Raw genomic sequence first — 6,000 nt, forward strand, 5'->3', positions numbered from 1 at the left:
GCTTTTTGGCTTTTCGAAGGGTATTTTTGTGAATGTGAGCGTGCCAGCAAGGATCAATCAGTCCTTACAGAAATTGTGATTGCCAACCAATTACCAGACGATTGTGTTTTAATTCTTTCAGCCTCAATGAAGAGGACTTTTACTGGTGGCTCGACTTAGGAGAAATTAAGAGAAATAACAATTAATATGAAGAACAATGGAAGTATTTCATCAAAATGAAAAACTTACAATAGTCCAAACTCAGCCTCGAAGAGGTTTACAGCAACAGTCCACTTGAATCTACTTGAGACTACTCCTATGAATTGAAGTGCAGTGCAGATATGTAAAGTGCAGGTATTGAAAGTACAGGAATGTAAAACTGGAAAGTAAAAATATGAAATAAAGACTGGTATCTATGATCTGATTTCCGTCCCTTTTCCTGGGGGTCTCTCTGCTATTTATACTTGTCAAAGATGACCTTCGAACTGCTCTTCGAACCGTCGAACTGCCCCTCCATGATCGCTGATCATGTTGCCTTAGAAGTAGCTCCATTATGCCACCATTTGCAGTTAGGCTTCCCTCCTGTATTTGAATTTGAATATGAGTAACCGTTGAAGCCACGTCACCTTGCATTTCTTTACTGATCCAATGTTGCTCAGACCATGCGAGAACCAATTATCATCACCACGTGTACGATCAGGATTGGAGACTTAAATTATTTTCCAATAATACCCTTATTCTGCCACGTGTCAGACTGTAACTGGCTTTTACAAAATATATAGCTAACATTACCCCCCGCACTAATATACCCAATACTTGGTGATATTAGTGGACCAAGAAGCTTTTCCTGCGCTTTTGGATCGTGTATGGAATTCATCTCCAGGAAACATAACCGTCACCTATTTGATGATTATTTGCATTAATTCCCTTTTGATTCTGTTGAATATCCCAACACCTTAGTATTCGAACAGACCATGGCTAAACCAACTCTCTTTTCTACTGATCAAGCATACGAAGAGTCATTGGGTAATGCTGATCCCCCTCGAAAGAACCTCCACGCATTCATTAGCCACCTTTATCCACCTTTCTATATTCAGGTTATGGATGCCTTTGCAAATTATCATCCTTTGGACCACGAATATATTGCCCTTAAGACTTCGATTCGACAAACTACAGCCATAGATACAAGAAATTCTTCCTCTGATTCTTCCTTGCATTTCGAACAAACTGTTTTCGATCCCTCGATTCAGCAATTTGCAGCCATGGATTTAGGAAAAAGTTCTGCATGGGATGAGGCTACAACTTCTTCATCTCCTGGGGTCTCTGGCTGGACCAACTGGTCAACACCTAAGACTTGTGATTTGAGGGAGCGAATCAATCACCATTTCGTTGAATTCACTGACCCTTTGGAATTTCCTTCCTACGCTCGAAGCTCAGTGGTCTATCCTTATGTGCCCATTGACCAACGACGTAGCTTGGAGGAGAACTTGCTTGTGGCTTGGTATACATCTTCTATACCTACGAAGATAATGCCTGCTATCCGGCGCTTAGAAGAAGCACAAGGGTACACCCCATCATTCTTAGCCAAGAAGGCGAAGATCTGCTCTTCGGACTGGCTTGCTTATATTAATGCCTTTGTTCTTTCCGCTCCCGCGCCATCTCCTATAATGGAAGCATCCACACCTTCTTCTCCATCCTTTGAAGCTGAAGCATCTACATCTTCTTCTTTACTGTTTGAAGCAGAACCATCCACTCCGTCTCCTCCTCCTACTTTGTCCTGGATGGAGAAACTAAGGCTTGTCCTTCCAATGGACAAAGTTTTTCCACCTTACCAACCTCCGTCACCCCCTTCTCCAACCGAGCGAAAGTAAGCTCAACTTTTGCTCGCGGCTTTCTCCCACCTGCTCTTCAATGTTCTTGAGGATGACATTCCTCTTGAAAACTTTCGATGGGCTTGTGATGTCCTGACTAGGGGTTATGTCCTCAACCCTCTTGCCCAAGCAGAGCTTTATTTGTTTTTGGACCAACTTCCAGTGCTCCTTTATTGGCATCAGAATTCCATGGTCACTATGCAATCTTTAGACCAACTTTCGTCTCTGCGAATTCAGGCCCAGTATGAAGCAGAAAACTTCACTGAAGAATTCGACGACTTCAAGAATAAAGATTCTGCATATTGGGATGATTTGATCGTAGATGAATTGGAAAAAAGATTGAGGGAAGAGGCTTTTGAAATAAAGGCTGAAGAGCTCTATTATGAAGTGAGAGCACATCAGCTCATGCAGCCAACTCTTGAAGAAATAGAAGATATAATAAAGAAAGAGCAGAAATTCATTGACCATTGTTGGACTAAATTTCATGATCTTGTTATCTATTCTATTCCTTATTTTTATGAACTTGAGTTTGTACCCAAATGGGGTTATTCAATGTAATCTCTTTATCTTTAATACAAGCAAAGTTCTTTTGCACTCGTCATTGCTCGACTCTGCTTCCTTTTATATTTTAAAGCTAATTTAGAGCTTCGAATTGGACAACATCATCCTTCGAATTATATATTCAATCATTTTCTTTTAATAATGAAACACTAAAAGGAACCAATCATGTCTTTTTCCAATTCATGGAGTAAAATTGACAATTCTGGCAGATATTATCTTAATGCTTCGTTTTCAACAATTTTACTCTTCAACACTAACTGTAACCAATATATGGTCATGGTCGATATAGCCAATCAATTTTAAGCTGATTTCTTTGGCTTCGAAGGGCAACCTATGGCAATTCCTTCTTGTACATATAGAAACCAATGATTGGTTTTAGATGTTTCGAACAGTGTCCCTCTTCTTTAAAGAGTCCTAGGGTTTGCTTAGAATGTTGTCACTTTGAATGATAACCTTCAAACAGGTCTTTGGACTTTTTGAAGTAGACCAATACTTTGAGCATTCAAGCATTTTTAAGCATGTAGTATGCTTCGAAGTCGGCTTCTGCATTTCGAAGCCGTTGTTGTTTGAAATTTTAGCGCCAAAATTTGGCTTCGAAGCTGGCATCAATGTGCTTTTCCCTCCAGAAATTATCGATGTTGAAAGAGATTCCTTGTATTCGCACGTTTTAGTACTTAACGACTTACGAGATATATTCCCGAACACAAAAGTTATTTAAAACCTTTTTACTCTGTGCTCCGGACTTGCTTACGCATTCAAACCCCCTTTAGATTTCCATTTCTCTCTACTTCCTTCTATATTTTCCGAAAAAAACTCACTATCAATGGCTTCTTCCTCATCAAAAGTTCCGACCATAGAGCGCGTAAGCTCATCTGTGGCTTTGAAACGGCTTATTGATGCTGAATGTGAGAAATACAAGCGTGATGAGAAAAGTGTCATCGATGGGCGTATCTTTATCCCTCGTCGCCATGTGCAGCGAGAGTACGTGCTTGGGCCCATTTTCAAGGAGATCCCTTCTGAGCTTCCCGCCCTGTATCCTCGTTTGGAGAATCAATGTCTTCTGTATGAGGGTGGTTTCGACTGGAAAGGCTGGAAAGTCAATCGTCCTTACCGATGCTGGCCCACGATGAGACCAGAGTGGCAAGAATGGTACGACCGGGTTGTCCCTGCTAGGACACTGGACCTTCAAGAACTCTGCCTTCTCGATGCTCTTCGACTATCTAGGGTAACTATCTCAGAAGACCCTTTTCTAATTCCTGCTACTTTATGTTTTTGGAACCCTATTTTCAACTTCTTTCAGTTTAGGTGTGGGATGATGGCTCCCACTGTCCTTGACATTTGCCATCTTTTAGGAGTATCCCCTATTGGTACTCCCATTACCCCAGATTTCCCTGATTTAACGGTCCCTTTCCTTCTCCCTTCTTTTACTTCCTCTTATAGTGATTTTGTTAGAGCTGAGAATAAAAAAGAGGGCCCGGTAACTGATAGGGAATTCTTTTCCTTCTTGTTATACTGGCTTTGCAAATTTCTCTTCTGTACTTCTTCCCAAAGAATAATGTCAGAATTTGCTCCTCTTGCCAAAGCCTTCGTCTTGCGGAAACGAGTAGCCTTGGCCCCATATATCTTAGGCCATACATATAGAGCTTGCTCTCTCTTTTGTGAAAAACCCTTAGATGCTAACCAAGGGGGGCCATTCTGGATCCTTCAGCTTTGGCTTTTCGCCTACTTCACCGACTTGCAATCCAAATGCCTCAAATTTTCTGGGCCGTTTTCTTTTACTTATGGCATAAGATTGGCCAATGCTTCACTCTATCCCTCTACTTTTTCCTTTTATTTTTCTTTCTTTCATCAGTACCAGCCACCCCTCCTCTTCATTACTTCCGTCCATTCGAATCCAATATTGGCCCAACTTGGTTGAATAATTTCCTAAGTGACAGGCTCTGCACCTTACCTGTTCATAAGGAGATATGGGCTTCTCTTCTAATTCCTCGAGAGATATTCATCGGGACCACCAATCCTAGAGCTTATAAATGTATAGCTGAGCCCTATTGTCCTGCCCAATTTGCTAGACAATTTGGTCTCACACAAGGGGTTCCAATCCCTCTCTGTAGCAACACCAATCTGAGCCTTACTAAGAGGGATTTGAAGGTTCGAAAATCAAGGTTAGAAGAGGCAACCTTCAAGTTTATGGATGATTTGGCCAGTTTTGAGTTCACCCCTTTCTCTCCTCAAGGTTCTGAATTGAAGAGATATCAAAATTGGTGGGTGAGCAACATGGAGGTTTATTTGGCTATACCCCCTCAGAACCTATTGGAGGTGCTGGATGTGCCCAAGCCCAAGGGAGCTGAGACTGTCATTTCTTCCACTGTTTCAATTACAATACCTGCTACAACTCAGTTTACTTCGGCTGCTTCAATTCCTCCCAGAGTCACCCGAAGTATGTACCCCTTTTTCCTTTTCTCTAACCTCCCCACATAATGCTTGCTATCTTATCTCTAATCCTTCTTCTATGAAGGTGGTCAACAACAAAAGAAGAAGAGACTCCTTGAGCTAGAAAAGGAAAAAACTGAGCTTCCAGAGACAGAAGAAGAAGAAGAAGATCAAGAACAGGAGTCTCCCTTGAAAAGAAGCAAAAGAATACCCCAATTGGCTCAAGAGGAGACGACCGCTAAGAAGGTAGAGGAGGAGTTCATTTTTGAAGAGTCTGGATCCCAATCTAAAGAGGTCGAGAAGACAATGGAGGAGCGAATGATATCAATTCAAAGGAAAAGGAGAAGAAAAATTACTATTTCTCCTTCCGATTTTACTGAAGATTCTGATTCCGAGACAATTGCCCAAGTAATAGAAAAGAGGAGGAAGATTACTGCTTTAACTACCGGCTCGTTTGAAGACCCCAACCATAAGGCTGTAGAACAAGAATATTCCAAAGCCATAGTTGTCCTTGAAAGGGCTGAGGGGAGGCAGCAGCAACAATTCCTAAGAGAGAAGGTCGTTGCCGTTGATGCATTACCAAAGGAAATGGCAATAGAACAACAGACTATTGAACTATACACTGGAACAAGTAATTTTCTTCATGCCTTTATTCTTTCTTGTCGAATCTTCAAGACTGAGACTTGACATTACCTCACATTTTCTTCTTTTTGCAGCAACGACCACTGCATTCATCTTTCCAGCGAGACCTTCCCCAATTTCAGTTGAAGTTGACCAGATGCAACGCGTGAAAACCATTCAAATCATGCTCCCACTTCCTAAGCCTGTATTCAATACATCTTTTCTGAGTCCAAGTATCCCTGCATCTCTTTTCCTTGGCTTAGAACCATACCTCCCTTTCTTGACTCTTGATCTGCCTCAGTTTGCTTCTTCGATCCTCGCTCTTCCTCCTACTACTACTTCATCTCACATGGCAGTTGATTCTCCTTCAGAGGGTGCTGATAGTTCCCCAACTCTTGGTTCATCATCTTTACCCCCTTCCAGCCCCTCTTCACTTGATTCATTGGTGGTTAAGACCATAGAGGCTGCCAGAAATGCTCCACCTATTTCTCCTGTTCCCATGCAGTCCTCTGTGCTTTTCACCACAACACTTTCTGCA

Source organism: Camellia sinensis, chromosome 10, assembly GCF_055761805.1.
Source record: "Camellia sinensis isolate YWXY chromosome 10, ASM5576180v1, whole genome shotgun sequence".
NCBI lineage: Eukaryota > Viridiplantae > Streptophyta > Magnoliopsida > Ericales > Theaceae > Camellia > Camellia sinensis.